This window comes from Lactuca serriola, chromosome 2, assembly GCF_051521515.1.
Source record: "Lactuca serriola cultivar US96UC23 chromosome 2, Lser_US96UC23_V15, whole genome shotgun sequence".
In the NCBI taxonomy this organism is placed as follows: domain Eukaryota; kingdom Viridiplantae; phylum Streptophyta; class Magnoliopsida; order Asterales; family Asteraceae; genus Lactuca; species Lactuca serriola.
Window position 1 is genome coordinate 217,821,677 of NC_136409.1, and position 20,139 is coordinate 217,841,815.

Sequence of the window (20,139 nt, forward strand, 5' to 3'; positions counted from 1 at the left end):
GGCTTAAAGTTTTGTACTTTATGGATTAAGACGTTCTAAGAAGATCAGATATGTGTTTGGATGCATGTTTTAATGATTAAGACCTTTTGGTTTGGTTTTTGGGGTTAGATGGAGTACGCCCCGCATACTAGTGGCTACGCCCAGCGTAGCCAGGTGAGACCCCGATCCCGCCGGATTCCTAAAGTAGGCCCCACGCAAGAAGAGAGTACGCCCAACATACACGCTAGGCAGTTGACTTTTATTGACTTTTGGAATTTTGGTCAAGATTTAGGGTTTTGGACCATGGGAGGGCAAAAAAGTCTTTTTGCCCTTAATGAGTTTGCTTGTGGGTCTTGGATTTGTGAGTTAAGTAATGGACCTTAATTATTAATTAGGGTTAATTATTGTGTTATTAGGCAGAGACTAGAAACACGAGTGTTACAATTCTCTCCCCCTTAGGATGATTCCGTCCCCGGAATCACATATCACCAAACAACTGCGGGTAGCGACTCATCATGTCACTCTCCATTTCCCAAGTGAGATTTGGTCCATTCGTATGTTTCCAGCGCACAAGCACTAAATCGACCATCTTGCGTCGTAACTTCATAGTCTTACGGTCAACGATTGCCTCAGGTTCTTCGATCAACCTCTTGTTTTCATCCAACCTTAACTCAGAAATCGGAATTATGTCGGGCACATCTCCTGTGAACTTTCTCAAGTAACACACATGAAAGGTGTTATGAATACCTTCCAGTTCTTCCGGTAACTCTAGCTTGTAAGCTTGATTCCCGATCCTATGAAGAACTTTAAATGGTCCAATAAACCTTGGACTCAACTTCCCTTGTTTCCCAAATCTTATAAGTCCCTTCCACGGCGAGACTTTAAGTAAAACCGAATCTCCAACATCGAAGGATATCGGTTGTCTTTTCTTGTCAGCATAACTCTTTTGTCGATCTTGAGCAGCTAACATCCTTTCCCTTATCACTTTCAACTTTTCAGCAGTCTCATGGACTATTTCAGGTCCCATAAACTGCTTTTCCCCAGCTTCCAGCCAACATGATGGCGTTCGACACTTCTCCCCATACAAAGCATGATAAGGTGCCATCTTAATGCTTGAGTGGAAACTATTATTATAGGAGAATTCTACTAAAGGTAAGTGTTCATCCTAGTTACCTTGGAATTCTAGGGTACATGCTCTCAGCATATCCTCCAATGTTTGAATCGTTCGCTCGCTCTGACCATCGGTTTGCGGATGGTAAGCTGTACTCAAACACAACTTGGTACCCAATTCCTCTTGTAGACTCCTCCAAAACCTTGAGGTAAAACGGCTGTCACGATTGGACACAATCGATAACGGAACACCGTGAAGCCTCACAATTTCCTTCACATAAGAATTCGCAAGTTTATCCATAGACCATTTCTCTTTGGCCGCTATGAAATGCGCACTCTTAGTGAAGCGATCAACGACCACCCAAATCATGTCGTGACCGTTCCTTGTTCTGGGCAGTTTAGTCACAAAATCCATGGTGACGTCTTCCCATTTACCCATGGGTACGGGTAAAGGTTCTAAACTCCCATACGGTTTCTGTTGTTGTGCCTTAACCCTAGCACAAGTTACACACTCGGCCACATACTTAGCAACATCGAGCTTCATCTTCGGCCACCAATAATAGGGTTTTAGATCCCTATACATTTTCGTACTGCCGGGATGAATTGAGTACATGGTCTTGTGAGCTTCTTCCATCAGAAGATCTCTTATTCCGCCCGTCATAGGTACCCAAATTCTATCTTGAAATACCTTCAACCCTTGGTTGTTTATACCGAACACTAACGTTTTGCCCAAACGTTCTTCCTTTCGGTCATTTTTCTCTAAAGCTTCCTCTTGAGCATTCTTTATACTTTCCACAATTGTCGAGACAACTTCAATTCTCAATGCTCTTGGCCTTTTCTTTTCAAGGTTTACCTTCCGACTGAGAGCATCGGCAACAACATTTGCTTTACCAGGGTGGTAAAGTATCTCACAGTCGTAGTCCTTGAGTAACTCTAGCCAGCGTCGTTGCCTCATGTTCAATTCCTTCTGATTAAAGAGATATTGGAGACTCTTATGATCAGTGAAAAGTTTACACTTGGTGCCATAAAGATAATGCCTCCATATCTTCAAGGCAAATACTACCGCTGCCAACTCCAGATCATGAGTGGGGTAGTTCTTTTCATGCTCCTTCAATTGCCTCGATGCATACGCGATCACTTTATCCCTTTGGGTCAGAACACAACCTAACCCAACTCCGGATGCATCGCTATAAACTGCAAAGTCATCAAATCCTTCGGGCAATGAAAGAATCGGTGCTTCACACAATCTCTTCTTCAACTTCTCAAAGGCTTCCTTATGCTTCTCATTCCAAGAATAAGTGGCTCCTTTGTGGGTCAAAGCTGTTAATGGAGTAGCAATCGAAGAAAAGTCTTGGATAAACCTTCGGTAATATCCAGCTAATCCTAAAAAGCTTCGAATCTCCGTAGGACTTTTTGGTTGTTCCCACTTCATTACAGCTTCAATCTTTGCTGGGTCGACCATTATCCCTTCTTGGTTAACCACATGACCTAAAAATTGGACTTCTTGAATCCAAAATTCACACTTGGAGAACTTTGCATACAACTTCTCCTTTTTCAGGACTTCTAGCACTTCACGCAGATGCTTTTCATGCTCCTGCTTGCTTTTCGAATAAATCAAGATATCATCTATGAATACTATCACGGATTTATCTAAGAATGGTTTACAAACCCTATTCATCAAATCCATGAAAGCTGCTGGGGCATTGGTTAGTCCAAACGACATAACCAAAAATTCATAGTGTCCATATCTCATTCTAAAAGCAGTCTTTTCGATGTCCTACTCTCTCACCTTTAGTTGATGGTATCCCGACCTAAGATCGATCTTCGAGAAATAGCTCGAACCCTGCAACTGGTTGAACAAGTCATCGATCCTTGGCAACGGGTACTTGTTCTTTATCGTCACTTTGTTCAGCTCTCTGTAATCGATGCACATTCTCATGCTTCCGTCTTTCTTCTTTACAAATAACACAGGGGCTCCCCAGGGTGATGAACTAGGTCGAATGAAACCTTTGTCCAATAACTCCTGAAGTTGTGTCATAAGTTCTTTCATTTCGGTTGGCGCTAATCGATAAGGTGCTTTCGCTATCGGCGTCGTTCCTGGTAACAAGTCGATACGAAATTCTACTTGTCGATCAGGGGGCAATCCGGGAAGATCTTCGGGAAAGACTTCCGGATAATCACACACCACCGGAATATTCTGTACCTCCTTCTTTTCCATCTTGGCATCGATCACGAACGCTAGATATGATGTACATCCCTTGGCCAAACACTTTCTGGCTTTCATTAGGGAAATGATTCCATAGTTTACTCTGCGTTTGTCTCCGTACACCATAAACGACTCTTTCCCTGGCGGGTTTACTTTTACTATCTTCTTTCTACATAGTATTTCTGCATCATTGGCGCTAAGCCAATCCATTCCTAAAACTATGCCGAATCCATTTAACTCGATAGGCAATAATTCCTCTTGGAACTTATTCCCATCCAAGTCAATGAGGATGTTTTTCATATGATGGCTAACAGGTACAAACTTGCCACTAGCAATCTCGACTATTATAGCATTAACTAGCATATCTACAGGCAAAGCTAGCTTTCTACCAAATTCATGCGATATAAAGGAGTAATTGGCTCCAGAATCAAACAAAATTTGGGCAGGCAATTCGTTTACGAGAAAGGTACCTGAAGCGACATCGGCTTCTTCTTTCGCAGCTTCGAGCGTCATCTGGAAGGCTCTCGCCTTCGGCTTTGGTGGTAGATTGGATTTTGCTGCGTCCTTCTTCTTCGGGCAGTCCCTCAAAATATGCCCTTCTTCATTGCACCCAAAACATACGTTCTTATTGAAGGTGCATTCATTGGCATAATGCCCTGGCTTTCCACATTTGTAACAAGTGACTTCCATGCTGCACTTCCCAGCATGTTTCTTCTTACACTTGTCACACCACTTGGTTTCGCTTCCTCCTCCAAACTTTCTCGAACCAGTCTTCGATAATTTGTTCTTTTTATTGGAACCTGAAGTTCCTTCAAACTTTCTCTTTTCGGCAACTTCAACCTTGTTGGCGGCTCTCCCTTTTATCATATCTTCAACAGACTTGGCAGCCCAGATAGCTGCCTCCAAAGTAAGTGCCTGACGTACTGGCACCACATACTCCCATGGAAGTCCCTTTGCGTACCTGTCTATTTTTGCCAACTCATCTGGGACAATACGCAAAGCAAACTCCATTTTGTCTGTGAAGTTATTTTTATATTCGTCAACGGTCATACTCCCCTTCTGCAACGTTAGAAATTGGTTTTCTAACTCAAGTACGTTTTGGGCCGAGCAGTACTTGCGCTTGAAGTGCACTAAGAACTCTGCCCAAGTTAATTGCAGTGGCTCATTAGGGCTTAGGGTTTTCCCCAAAGTGCTCAACCAACGGGCAACACTACCCCTGAACCGATGTACTGCAAACGTAGTTTGTAACTTGCCTTGGAAATCACAAGTCATGAAAGCCAACTCCATTTCTGAGATCCAGTCCATTACTCCGACAGGATCTTCTTTTCCAATGAAAGTCGATGGCTTGCAAGTCATAAAGTCCTTATACTTGCACCCATTTCTCTCCATTCTACCCTCGTGGTTATTCCTCCCAACCACAAGCGGTTCACCATGACCAACCGATCTGCTATTGTTCCCTTCTTCAGATTGATCGTCATTTAGTTCACGTTGTTCAACAGGAACTGAAGGTTCATCCCTATCGTTCAGCAACATTTGCCTCAATTCCTCCCTCTGTTCAGCCAACATGGCCTGAATCATAGTTCGTACTCCAGCCATGGTGATGGGTTCGGGTGCAGCTCCTACTATAGGCACCTGTTCCACCACTGGAGGTTGAGGTTGTTGGTTTCTGTTTGCATTTCCAGCTCCACTCCGAGTTCTTGCCATTACAATCTATATACCGAATAAGGAGAAATTTAGGTCTTTATCCTTGTTAGACATGTCAATTCCCTTATCACTCCGAAACGTTTACATGTTAGTTCTAATCTCGTATTCATACGCTTAGAATCCTACACACATAAGGTTTCCAGATCCGGTCGGCAACAGACCATAGATCCGAACAAATAATGGCACACATGGCAAACACATAGCATTTAGCACATAAGGGCATTTTAGGCATCTTCCCTAAAATAAACTAGTGCTCGTGTCTAAAATATGGTAGACACTCATCTCACAATCGTCACTTAGCATTCTAAGTTCAAGTCTAGAAATTCTATAATTTCTTAGTTCGCTTAAACTAATGCTCTGATACCAACTGTGACATCCCCATATTTCTCGGCCAGAAAAGACCGATTTAATTTATGCTTTTTAAAATAAAATCAGAGAAATCTTTTTATAAGATATTGCGGAATTGGTCCCCAAACAATATATGATAAAAGTTTATCAAAATCCTTCATTAAGAAGGTATATATTTTCCATATATATATCAAAACCTCGGGATGTCATGTTCCGATACAGATCAAAAGCATAAACAAGACATTATAAGCCTTTCAACAGTTATTTACAACTACTGGCCTATAATCCAAAAATCTCTCGTCATCCTCCGACTATGCTCGGGGTCCACTACCTGTAATCATAAAACTGAGTGGGTCAGGCTTGGGAGCCTGGTGAGCATATAGGGTTTTCAACCCACAATAATAATATACTTATTAAGTTCACCAATCAACAATAACCCTGATTACCCATCCCGTTGTCCTCACTTTACGTCCCTAAACACCTATCACAAGGGACCTAGCCTAAGGATTATCATCGGGATGGACACTACTGCTAAGGGGTTTCCTCAGCCATACATGTCCTTAAGGCAACCATGAGGGGGATGAAGTACGCCAATGAACATTTAATTCATCAACACCTACAAGTTGCGAACCTGCTAGTGTTCCACTTGGACTATCTAGAAAGTCCGTGGTCGTCATCTATACTTCGCTAGATGACTACAACAACAACACAACATCGACATCGAGGCCTCTCACCATTTTAACACACATCAACTATTTCATCTACCCATTTTCTACCCAACATATTTTGTAGATAAAAAGCATATACAGTTTAAAACTTGTATAAAACATCAATTCAACAGTCACCTCGAATAAACAATTAGCATATTTACACATAACACGTATTTCAAGGTAAATACTTCATATCTATGTGTAAATTGAAAGTAACTACACACTCACATATTTTGGTGAAAATCGGGCAGCAATTCGTTTCCTAAAATGATCGTTTCTAATAAAACCGGGAGTTTTATTGAGAAACCGGGCTCTGCAAAATTCGGGCTTCGAAACCGAAAAGATAAATTTTTCCAGGCTTCTCGGGCACTTCGTGGGGTATTCCGGGCTTTACAATCGATACTGGGGCTTTGCGGGATGTTAATATGAAGAAAATATGGAGAGAGGGGCTAAAAATGGCTAAATTCCAAATGTAACCGGAAACCCTCGCAGGTACCCTTCTATTTATAGGGTCCGAAGTTTGATCTAACGGCTGAGAAGTCTCCTGATTCGACGGCTAAGAGGCTTCGCAGGGGGTGGCTCGAACATGGCTCGCATGGCTCGCACCTGGCTCGCACATGCGAGGGCTCGCTGGCGGCTTCTAAGTGGACCGCGGCTTGCTGGCGCACCTGCGAGGCTCGGAGCTAGGCTATGCGAGGCTCGGACACACGCGGCAGCTGGGCGAAGCTTTGGCTGGGGAGCTGGCTGCTTCGGATTGGGCCTCCTCCTCGGTCGAATCAGAAGAGGACACGTGGCTCGCATGACTCAGCAGCCTCGGTGACTCAGCAGCCTAATGACTCAGCAGCCAGGTGACTCAGCAGGACACGTGTCACTTTCTAAGCGAGGGTGACGTGGCAATTGTGACTATGCGAAATTTCTCGTTTTCGTGCCAAAACTTCTAAAATCCATAACTTTCGCATACGAGCTCCGTTTTTGACGTTCTTTATATGCACGCGTAGCTAAAATTATGATCTACAACTTCCGTTCAGACTTCGTCGGCTAACTTTGACTTTAAATTTTATATTATTATTTTTAACAGACCGGGACAGGAAATCCGTTAAAAATTCATAACTTCTTCATCCGACGTCCGTTTTCGTCAGACTTTTTACCGTTGTGCTCCTAATGACGAGACCTTCAATTCTCGTTTAGGTTGTATCGGCTGAAAATCGCTCGATCTAAAATTCGAGTTTTTAGCTGTCTACTGCTATGCTGAAACTTCGAAAAATCATAACTTCCTCATACGAAGTTGGGCGTTCTTTTTATCGAACTTCTCGGTTTAACGAATACTACGACTTTCGTTTAGATTACTAAGGCTAAAAAGTTGTTTATCAAAAACTCACTTTTTACGACATTCAGCACCGTGCCGGTTTTGTCGCGAAACTTCGACAGGTCATAACTTCTTCGTTATAACTCGGATTTTGGTATTCTTTATATCCCCGAAATCCTTATTTTGACAACTACAACTTTATGTAAAGATATCAGGCTTATCTCACACTTTAATTTTGACGCTTATTTTTATTCTTAATTTATTAAGCCCTAATAATTAAGCATAAAACACATAATTCACATAATATTCACATAACTCCTTTTCATTTCTTCAAAATGAGTTACAAAGGTTAACCTAGACTATCAACTCAATATAAATGCCGAGGCTAGAAACACGAGTGTTACATGGATCGCCTTGTAGGCCTCTAGTTTATCCAGATTACCCTGGGTATCTTGGCCTTCAGTACAAGCTGGTCCGCGTCAACCCAGTAAACCATAAAACAATGATATAAACATTATCAATCAATAATCAGCAAGCATAGGTAGCCCTACAGATCTACCAAACTAATCACATAATTAGTAACCACATATCTCAGCATAACAACATATAGAAAACTATGATATCTAATCTAATGGGCCAATCTTGGTGCCTTCGACCCATGAGTATATTGAGGAAAACTCGCCCCTCAGTCCGAAGTGAATGCTGAACAGAACGTAGCTCCGAGCGTTAGCACTACCGATCACCTAAATGGAACTGCTACTTAAGCTTAGTTACCAATCCCATGGCTCAAAATATTCAAACCACTCCTAGGTCAACATTGGTCAAAGTTCAAAGTCAACAACTCAGCAAAGTCAACCCAACTAAGTATGTTTGGCATACTCATAAGAACGCAGGGTATGCTCGGTAGTTGACTAGGAAGCGGGGGCTTGACCGTGTACGCGTAGTATACTAATTGGTATTCCCAGAATACGTAGCGGAACTTCTTCTTAACACAATGTATAACATCCAAATATCAGGTATTTCCATTTTATCCATTAACCTATTTGAGTTTGCACATTTGGCCACATTTAGTGAGTTTCATATTCCATCTCATACACTAGGCGTACATGTGGGTATGTGTAGTGTACTAATGTGATCTGATTGCGGAACCCATGCTAATACGTTGTGCATCTATGTGGTATGTTGGGAGTAATTATTCAGTTTCAAAACCCTAATTCTAAGGGTTTGATTCCCTATTTAAAATACCTTATACCTCCCTGGTACATTTCTTATCAGTTGCCTTCCCTTAAAAACCCTAATCTCGAGTTTAAGCCTTGTTTGTGAGAGTTTGGAGCTTATTAGTAACTTTTAGTTATTTGTTGAAGAAGAAGACCACTCAAGAAGGAGGTGTTGCTTTCAAGCTTATAGATACAAAAATTACTCCTCCTTGTGCATCTTTTGAAGGTATAAAGTTTGTACCTTGATGTGTTTCCTTTTTGATCTCCATAGTTGGGTTTTAAGAACTTTTTCCCCCAAAGTTTGGACCTTTATGAGTTTGGGACACTCCATAGCATACTAGTTGTCCTTTCATGCATGTTAGGTCTTATAGATTCATAAAAATGGTTGCTTGATCGTCCCTTTCTAGCTATGAAAGAGTGTGGTGGTGATGAGTGTGCATTAAGTTAGAGTTTTAAGATTTAACCCCTTTTTAGCCATGCAAAGGCTTAAAGTTTTGTACTTTATGGATTAAGACGTTCTAAGAAGATCAGATATGTGTTTGGATGCATGTTTTAATGATTAAGACCTTTTGGTTTGGTTTTTGGGGTTAGATGGAGTACGCCCCGCATACTAGTGGCTACACCCAACGTAGCCAGGTGAGACCCCGATCCCGCCAGATTCCTAAAGTAGGCCCCACGCAAGAAGAGAGTACGCCCAACATACACGCTGGGCAGTTGACTTTTATTGACTTTTGGAATTTTGGTCAAGATTTAGGGTTTTGGACCATGGGAGGGCAAAAAAGTCTTTTTGCCCTTAATGAGTTTGCTTGTGGGTCTTGGATTTGTGAGTTAAGTAATGGACCTTAATTATTAATTAGGGTTAATTATTGTGTTATTAGGCAGAGACTAGTTCCTGCAGTTCAGGTGCAAGATTTAGTTGGTTTTAGTATTAGGTGAGCTTCCTTCACTGTATATATGTGGGTCAAAGGCACCATGCCGTCCCTGTAGTTTATGTTGCAGTATGATGGTTGACTTCATGGAAAGTTTCAGTTATGCCTATGTTTGCTTGATGACTCTGTGATTCTTGGTTATGATATTATATGGTAATGGTAGGGGTAAAATAGACCTGGTATCCGTGTTGGGGTACAAAGTTCTTCATGTATGACTTTGTAATGGTTTGACTTGTGTAGACCCACATGCATGTGGTGCATAAGCGTTTTGACTAATGGGTATTTTAGAGTGAGAGAGAGACATGTAAACACCTCTATATAAGGTGGGTTTGTCCACTTGTAGAGGTGTGCTTGAGAGATGTAGTCATAGTGATTAGTGAGTGAGATATTTATGAAGCTCTAGACTAGATCCCTTTTTGTACTCATTTACTATGATCGAATATATCTTTTAGCACCCAAATCACCATGTTCAAATGTGAAAACTTAAATTCGGCATGCCAAGCCATGTTCTTTGTCACTACAATTGGTATCAGAGCGGGTTTTCAAGATCAATGTGATATTTGAAGAATGATTCCCGGTTTGGCAATTTTTGTCGCAATTTGAACAATTTTGGTGAGTCTCTCTCTATGATCTCTCTTAATTCTTGTTGAATCGTGCGTTGCGTTCTTGATTTTTGATCATTTGACTCATTGGATCAGTTTTTTTTAAAACCCATTTGTTGTGATCCAAAAAAATTTTGTTGATCAAGGTCTGATCCAATCTCATATTTGTTGTTCGATATGATTTTCAAATTTCAAGTGTTCGTGTGAATTGAGATTTAAGCTCAAAATTCATTCTATGATCTAATATCTTGAATCTGTTACTGTTCAAATGATCCGAATTTCAAGCCCAAAACATATTCAAAAATCAGTCCATTTCATTTATTCAATGATCCAACCCAATTAATTGTATCATGTACTGTTCATCGAGTCATTTGTAACCGAGTCCAAGAGTACATCAGATCACTTCCGGATTTAATCTTTCATTCACGATTCCCAATTAAATTTAGCTCACGATTCTTGATTAATTGATCTCCTTTTATCTGTTCTCTATCATATTTCAATTTTCATCGATTCAATTGAGTTTCTGTAATTCAATCTCGATATTTGAGTTCTTGTTTTGATTTTGAGTCGGAATTCTTGAATCGATTTGAGATTATCATCTGTTCATTAATAATATCAACTTGTTCTTGATAGTATTCAAATTTTCCATAAAATCGATTTGTAGATCTCTATGATGAACTGATGTTGGTAGATTTGATTTTGATTGCAAATGGAAATTTAGTTACAAATTCGATTTTGGATATGAAGAACTGTTTGATTTTGGAAATTTAGTTACAAATTCTATTTTTGGTTCGATACTTATTTGTTCTAATCAAAGGATATTCGATTATAGTTGATGTTGATTGTGGATTAGAAATCAATCGAGTTTGACTTGAACTTTAAGTTCGAAAGTTGAATGCTTGATAATGGAATTCGATGTCAACGATTGATGACAAACAGAAAGGTCTCGACAGTTGATTTCAATTTTGGGTTTGTGGTTAACAAGAAATTTTTTGGAATCGATTGTTAAATGGGTTGGAGACATAGTCGACGACTTGTTTTAAAGTAACGAAGATTGTGATAGGTTGATATCAAGTGATGCTAATCTGGGAAGACGAAGGACTTTAATTGAGTTGACTTGTTTGTTTGTTAACGAATTGAATTTTGATTTGTGATTTTGGACTCGAAGGATTGAATCAGTCGAAGGGTCGATGTTCGAAGAATGATCGATACAGTCGAAGAGTTGGACTATTATAAACGAAGGGTGTTTTTGATTTTTATATGAAGGGGTGTTCGGATTTAGATTCGATGGATGAAGTGAAGATATTATACGAAGGGTTGAAAATTTCGGGTGTTTTAAATTCGAAGGGGGTATACTGAAAATTCCTACGAAGGAAGTTAGGGGTTGTTTGATAGTTGCTGACTAGGTTAGAAGCTGACTGGGTTAGAAATGCTGACTGAGTCCATATCTGACTGAGTTTATGCTGTTTGATTATTTATCTGAATGGTTGTGCTGAATAAAAAAATGACCATATTACCCTTGTGTTGTCTCTTGTGCTGGATAAAAAAATTATAAAACCACAAATTATCATATAAAATCCAAATTAAACATACATCAATTAAAATCCAAATACAATGTGTAATACAAAATCCAAATACAAATTGTCATACATAATAAAAAAAGTACACCATTTAACATGAACCATTTGAAAGTAACTGATTAGCAATCTGGTCATGCAAAATAGTCATATAGTTAACGGCTTCTGAACCCCATTCTATGCCTTCTATGTTTTGACCCTCATTTCCTCCACCACCCACATTATGAGTAACCATAGTGTTTTGTTCAAAGTTCGTAAATAAGTCATCTTCAATATCGTATTTCCTTATAAAATTATGGACCGCAACACAAGCAATGACTATGTCTCTTTGCACTGGAAAAGGATAAGGAGTCATTTTATTTAAAATTGGAAATCTCGCCTTCAATACACCATAAGCACGTTCAATGTAATTTCTAAGTTGTGCATGAGCATGATTGAACATTTATTCCTTAGTCAAAGCTCTGGTTCTTCGAAAATCGGCTAACTAATACCTAGTATTGCGGTAGGGAGCCATAAATCCACGAGTGTTGGTGTATGTGGCATCACAAAGGTAATATTTATCTCTAGGTGTATGGCAAATTTATCATATAAATAATATAGATAATAAAACATATAGTAAAGTTACAAACCTGGTGGAGGGAATGGAAATCCGAAATTGGGTTAAACGCAACTTCTTTCAAAACTTTAGAATCATGTGCTATGCCCTCCCATCCAGCCCATACAAAGGTGAATATCATATCAAAATTAAAAAATTCCAATTACATTTTGATAACATTCACCTTTTCCTCTTCCGTTATAACGAGTTTGTTGATCAACAAGCACAACTGCATGTACAAGTGTTCCATCTAGTGCACCTATTGCTCCGGGAAATATCTGCATTAGCCGTCTATGTCGTTCTGAGGTATTTCTTGTTGAATTAGACGAGGTTGGTACTATAATTTCTCGTGCAAAACACATCATTGCACGTAAGACCTCATGAAAACATTGATGAATCGTTTGTGTGGAGTGATGAAATCTTTCTTTAACGGCTCAAAAAAACGTTCATTATGTCCTATAACATGTAAAAACATAGCCATCTTCTCTTCAACGCTTATCGTTCTACTAGATTGCAACCAATTTCTTTCTGTAAAGATGTTGCATAATAGTACAAATGCATCTTGTGAAAGACGTATCATATCGTAACATTCTATAGGACATCCGTGTATCAAATCTTGCATATACACATATCCCTTTGCTACCTGTTCGCTAGCTCTTATTCTTTTAATTATTCTTTGCCTTTGTTGGACCAACATCAACCAATACCACGAGAATATAAGAAAATATAAAAAGTCACATTCTTTATCCATGTGTCCTGTTAGATGTCAAATACAAATTACATTTTAATCAATAACATAACAATCAATAACATAACAATCCATAACATAACAAACCGTAACATGTAAATACGAAAAGCATAACATTCCATAACATATAAATTCATATAACATAACCGCACCTAAGAAAAACAATCCATAACATAACTAAACCATAGAATACTAATGTCTAACAATGAACCATAACATACTAAAGTCAAACAATGAACCATAACATACTAAAGTCAAACATAACATGTAAATACTAAAGTCAACCAACTAATCCAAACTTTTTTCCCGCATTTGTTACCCACGACTCACAAGTTGACAAGTTAAGGCGCAACCAAATTTTCCTATTACCAGCACTTTCAGCAAATAACATAAGAGCAGTGGTGTATTTCAGATCATATTCTCCCCACTCCAAGCTTGTCAACTTCGCCATACAAGCATCCATCTCCTTGTCAAGATTATTTGCTTCGGTGAATGCTTGTGCAGCCTTGATAATCTCTTTTCCAACTTCTTTCAACTTATCATCAAGTGTGCTTTCTTTAGGACCATTTCGTTTGCCCCCCTTGTTTTTTGTCCGCCCAGATAATTCCTCACTAGTAGGTTGAGGTACTGTTGAGCTTGGGGTATCTGCATGAGGTGCTGGCTCATCCATCTCTGTATCCTCAAAATCATGTGTACTGAAGGTTTCATTGGGATGAGGTAATGTCGAAGATGGCCCCCAACCATGAACACCGGTCGAGGTCGCCCTATCAAATAGTTGGGTACAAAGTTCAGGGCAAGGGAGGGGTGCAATTCTCAGCTTATCTACATACTTGTTCAACTGTTTGACAAATTTAATAAATATTATTAAAGTAGTAAAAAAATAATCTACTTTAAAAAATATGTATATATGTACCTTCGCTTCAGCTTCCCATTCTTCATTAGTCATGTTAAAAGAATTCGTTACGGGATTATAAATATTTCCTGTTTTGTTTTTATGTTTTAACCACACTGCATACTTTGCTTTTAAATAGTCGTATCGGTTTTTCATTTGTTTTTTGTCGACAATAAAATTATGATCTGTTTTTAATTTCTCGGCGACCACAGCCCATGAGCTTGCTTTTAGTCCACTACCCTCCCGGCCATTGCTTGTTAATTCTTATATACATGCTTCTAAAAAAGTTTTATCCACCAATTCCGACTTCCAACTAACCCTAATTCTTTTATATGTCATGTCTATTGTAAAAAGAAAAAAAAGCTAATCATCCACATAACACACATTTACAAATAGCTAACACTATTTGCTTGATGTCAATAAGATAAAACATATATTTTTTTGTTTAACCTAAAGATAATACAACTTGAAGACAAGACTTGGGAGATATCATATACACACAGTACATAACTTGAAGACAAGATCTCATATATCAGTTTGGTAATACACATATACCTATGTAACAAATTCTAATAATTGTCTTGAGCATTTTGATCTTACACACATATGCACATAAACATAACATATACACACAGTACACAATTCATTCGATTTAACAACTATATAAGGGGCTGTGATTTCACACATTAGTTCATACAGATTTCATACACAAATATTCATTCCTTCATATAGATAAAATCAGATTTCATAAACAAAAACACATTATGAAGTGATTTCATGCTAACCTTCGTTCTAATTGAATCCAAGAATAATGAAAGAAGTAATTTCAAACTTTGATTTCAGAATGAAATCATCAATTTGACAGTAAACATGAAGGGTTTTGTGATTTTAGAAAAAAAAAACGATGAAACTTTACCTGCAGTCGATCTCCTCACCGGGGCTATGTCGTCGTCGCCGGAGCTGTGTCGTCGTCGGCGCAGGAGGTGAAGTGGCCGAAAGTTGGAGGAGAAATCTTGCTGCTTGTTGTCGCGCTGAATATTGAAGGAAGAGGAAGAACGAGCGGCGATATGTGTTAGGGCGCAGGAGAAGAAATTGCATCGGTCAACCTCTTTTTTTTTTTACCGAGTCAGCCCCATGGTCATTGATTGCTTACCGAGTCAGCCACAATGGAGGCCCATCAAACAGTCTGACTACTGACCGGGTCAGCAATCAGCTCTGACCAGACTGGGTAAGTGCAAATCAAACGACCCCTTACTCTTCGTATGCTTCATATACTTTATCTCTTCGAATGAATTGAAAGAAAGCACAAAGTTTCCAAAATGGCCCCTAAACCTTCGAATTTTTGACACTTCAAAAATTAACACAAGTTTCGCATGTTTGACACTTTTCACCCAAATTCGAAAACTTTTTGGAGCTTCGAATATTTTGGGATGCTTTGTATGAATTGAGATCAAGGACAGAATTTTCGAAAATGGTCTCTGAGACTTCGAATTTCAGGCCCCTGCAGTTTGTGCAAATTGACGCTTTTTACCAAGATTTGGAAAAGGGGTAGAGTTTTGCATATTTTGCTGTTTTGGGCGCACTGGGTCACTACAGAATTTTAAAATTGACAATTTCTACCCATTTTTGAGAAATTTTGTCAAAGGCAATCCGTGAACGAAATTAAAAATTGATTATTTCTTGGATTTTCCGGGTTGAAGCACAAAGTTTATGCCACATGTTAAAGGGGAGTTTTGACACTAAAAATTTCAAATAGAGCACGTTCTTTTTCCTTGGAGTTTTATAATCAAATTTCGATTATAAAAAGGGGGAGAAGTTTTATATGGAAATTCGAACTTGACCGAAGTGATCTTGAAGTTTTGAAGCCACGAGATGATGCAATTAGAAGATCGGAAGTGATGTATTCGAAATGGGTTTGGTTTTATTGAAGATTTTTGGAGTGTGTTTTTATGCGCAACTTACGGGTGATTATTTGGAATTAATCATTCGTTGCTGCTCGGTTTGTATGGTCTCACATCCTAGAGCCCAAATTGAAGAATCATGGAAGAATTGAGGATTGAAGTTCGTTTTGACATGTGTCACCTTTGAGGCTCGAACCGCGTAGTGCTTGATTTTGGAAGATTTGAAGTGGGTCATCCATTCCTAATTTTGAGGGGGAGAATGTTGGGGTGCAAAGTTCTTCATGTATGACTTTCTAATGGTTTGACTTGTGTAGACCCACTAGCATGCGGTGCATTAGCCTTTTGACCAATGAGTATTTTAGAGTGAGAGAAAGACATGTAAACACCTCTATATAAGGTGGGTTTGTCCCCTTGTAGAGCTATGCTTGAGAGATGTAGTCATAATGATTAGTGAGTGAGATATTTATGAAGCTCTAGACTAGATCCCTTTTTGTACTCATTTACTATGATTGAATATATCTTTTAGCACCCAAATCACAATGTTCAAATGTGCAAAGTTAAATTCTGCATGCCAAACCATGTTCTTTGTCACTACAATCTGGTTGAAATAGACCGAATGGGATTGCAAGCACCCAGATATGCTTGACAGTTTTCGGTTGAAACATACTGAAAGGTATTGCAAGCACCTAGATATGCTTGACTGTATCTGGTTGAAATAGACCGAACGGGATTGCAAGCACCCATATATTCTTGGTTGTATGTTGTATGGTATGGTGTATTTTGGGGGAACTCTCTAAGCTTTGTGCTTACAGTTTTCAGTTTATGTTTCAGGTACTTCTAGTTCAAACGGGAAGGGCCCAGCCTGATCGCCGTACATCACCTTGTGATTTCTACATTTTGAGATTTTGGGAATTTATACTCTAATAATATGTTTCTATGATACACTTTTGACTTATTTGAAATGAGTGTCATATGTTTTGAATGAATTTAAAAACAAAATTTGTATCCATATTTTTGGGATGTTACAAGTTGGTATCAGAGCCTTGGTTTGAGGGATTCGGGCATACTCTCAGGTGTGCCTAGACTCAAATCGAGGGTTTGGTAGTTTTTCCAAAAAAGAAACTTTTTAATCAAAGGATTTTAATAAAAGAAAAACGGGTGTGATGCATTCAATCCGCCGAGCTCAAATACATGTTATATGTTTTATACTATGATATGAGAATTACATGCTAGATTAAGGGCTAAGGATCTGATCAGAATTGCATGATAGAATGCTAGGAAAGATGCATTTATGTGCCTATTTGTACGAGCTTATATATTCTCATGCTAGTATCAGATCAGGTACTTGTTACAATGGCCTATATAGGTTATGTTCTGAGTTGAATTGTCTGATGCTCGAATGTTGCATGCTTGGTGCTTTAGGAAATTCTATTGGCACTAACTAACTAGTGGATGGATGGATATTTGAAAAAGAGGTTATTTATGATTTATTAATATATTCTAAGTTCTAATATATTAATATGAAATCTTATTATTTCTTTAGTATTGATTAAGAATTAATTTGGAATTAATTTAGTGATCAAAATAGACTAATTAAATTAACGGAGACTAATTATGTAAATCAGTGATATATAGTGTTTGGGCTATTGATCCATGATAGGCTAAGTTTGTGTAAGTATCCATAAAAGTTATCCCACATGAGATATGGAGCATAACCCAAGTGTATGGATTAGGGTTAACCCACGACTCTTGGAATCCTACACAGTATCAATGTTGCCCCTTAGCCAAAATCATGACCATATGTGTTCTAAGTGTTCATATAACCAATTTTGTGTGCTCCATACTCTCTCTCAAAAGTCTTCCATTTGTTCATGGTGTTTGTGAACTATTTGAGGCATCACATTTAAGGTGCTAAATTCTTGAATGCCAAAACTACAAGTTACAAAAAAGAGGTAATTTTGCAACTCACTTGTATGGTTCATATATAAATTGAATGCTAGTTGTAGGCTTTTTGCTTTGGAAACGATATTGCGTGTATAATTACAGAAAACATAAATCCAAAGAATTTAGGATTGTATATGCACCATAGGATGTTGTAGTATACAAAACCCAATAGTGGTATCCGAGCCTAGGACTATTTTTTGTTATATTTTATGCTTGTTAATCTTCAAAGTTGAAAAAAATCGATTTTCTGGCCTTTGACTGACGAACTCGACGAGTCCACTCAGTAAAAGGGCAACTCGACGAGTCAGGTTCATGCACTCGTCGAGTAGGTGCTTCTGGTTGCATAATTTCTAGTTTTTGGCCAAGAATCGTACTAGGATCATTACCACAAACTATTTTGTAATCATAAAAAACTGTATTTTCTGATTTTGTAATGATGATCCTTATCCAATTAAAAGACAATTGTCAAAATTCAGGATTTGTATTGGTTTATATGATAGGCTAATTTCTTGTAAATTGTTGATATAAATTTTTTAACTTATGAGTTTAACTAGATCATAAAAAAATCTATATGATAATTTTTTATTTGTTAAAATATTGATCTAAATGTTCTTTAAAGTCTTCCATAACTTGTCCACAAGTTATGGAACATGAAAAGTTTTTCATAAAAACCACATTAACTTATAAGTTATGGAAAAACCAAAAGTTTTCAAAAGTTACAAAAGCTGCCCTCAAGTTTTGGTATTTGAAAAGTCTTAAATTAAGAAACTATTGTAAATAAAAGATGTAACTCTTGGATTTATAAATTAAAAACTATTTAATTAATTTTTAATTTATGGAACCTTGATGTTTTTGAATAATTCAAATTGCACCTTGTGGACTTTATTAAATTAATTAAAGTGTTTAATTAAAAGAGAATTAATAATTCCATAATAACATGGTTTAAGTTTAATTAAATTAAGAGTATACTTTAATTAATTGATTAAACTAGTTGGTATTTTAAAAGTTTAAAATACACCCTTATACTATTATAATATTAAAAGTTTAATAATTATATATGTATAAGTAAAAAGTCAGTCTTACCGTTAGTAGGCCTCATTCACGAAGCTGGTCTATAAGGGGGTATAAGGTTACTGCCTATAAAATGGTGGTTTACTGGGTGTCCACTCTCACCCACCGCTTCCTTGACTGGTGGAGGTTGTTAATCGAACGGGTAAGATAGGACATTAATTCTCATTAAAAGTATAATTAAAATACCAAGTAACTAAACCCTTATAAATTCTCAGTCTTAGTTACTTAAGAAAAATGTGAATTTGGTGCTAACCCATGAAATTGCACTTTGCACCTTTCCAAGTCGTTAGTGAAGCGTGTGTGGTTAACTGGCACACTAACTTAGACTAACAAGGGTGGCAAAGGGTAGCTCAATGTTTTTCATAGATCAATGGAGCATGTGTGGTTAACCGGCACATTGATTAGGTGATAATTGACATCGAGAGTACCAATCTAATTCACATTGTTATTCACACCTAGTTTGTGATCCTTGGCATCCCAATCACAAACTTGAAGTATATAATTGAGATTTAAACATGCCATTGAAAAATTCAATGAATCTCAAAGAATCTAGGAATTTCAATTCATTTAAAACTTAATAATCAATTTCATTTTTCATGGTGAAAATTGGAAAATTGTCATTTACTTACCTTCAAATATATTATAATTGGATTACGACATCCCTCTTCCGAATTTTAGAATATCGTTTTGGGTCCTAGCCTTAATATTTCATTTTGGGTGTTATATTAAGGACTTTAATCAACTAACTTGAACTTCTACCTTATAGATATTTAATTTAGACAACTATGGTATTCCCAAATCTTATGGAAAAAATCCTTCCTTATAAAGATGATATTCCACAAGACGATCGAGGTGAAAGATTAATCCCTTCTTTGTGCTATAGTGGAACTTCTGTTCCTCCACCTCCTCCAATTATTCTCCCTAACCCACAAGTTCCAAGACTTGAAAAGTTCAAGGTCACTCAAACCCTATTGGCAAGTGATATGTGTATTTTTATATATATTTTTATGCATTATATCTTAATATTTTGGCCTTTATTATTCTCTTTTAGAACTAAAAAGTACTTATAATGCTTTGAATTATGATATGCAGCTATTCGTTGTCGATAGAGCACAAAAGAAAAGACTGAAGCGGAAATCGGGCTTAGAGGCTAAAAGAAAGGAAAAATGATGGAGGAGCCATTTACGCCCCGCGTAATGGACATGTACGCCAAGCGTAGCAGCCAAATACGTGTTACGCCCAGTGTAATCTTTATGTACACCCCGCGTAACGGCTGACATCCGGATAACCTCATCGCGTA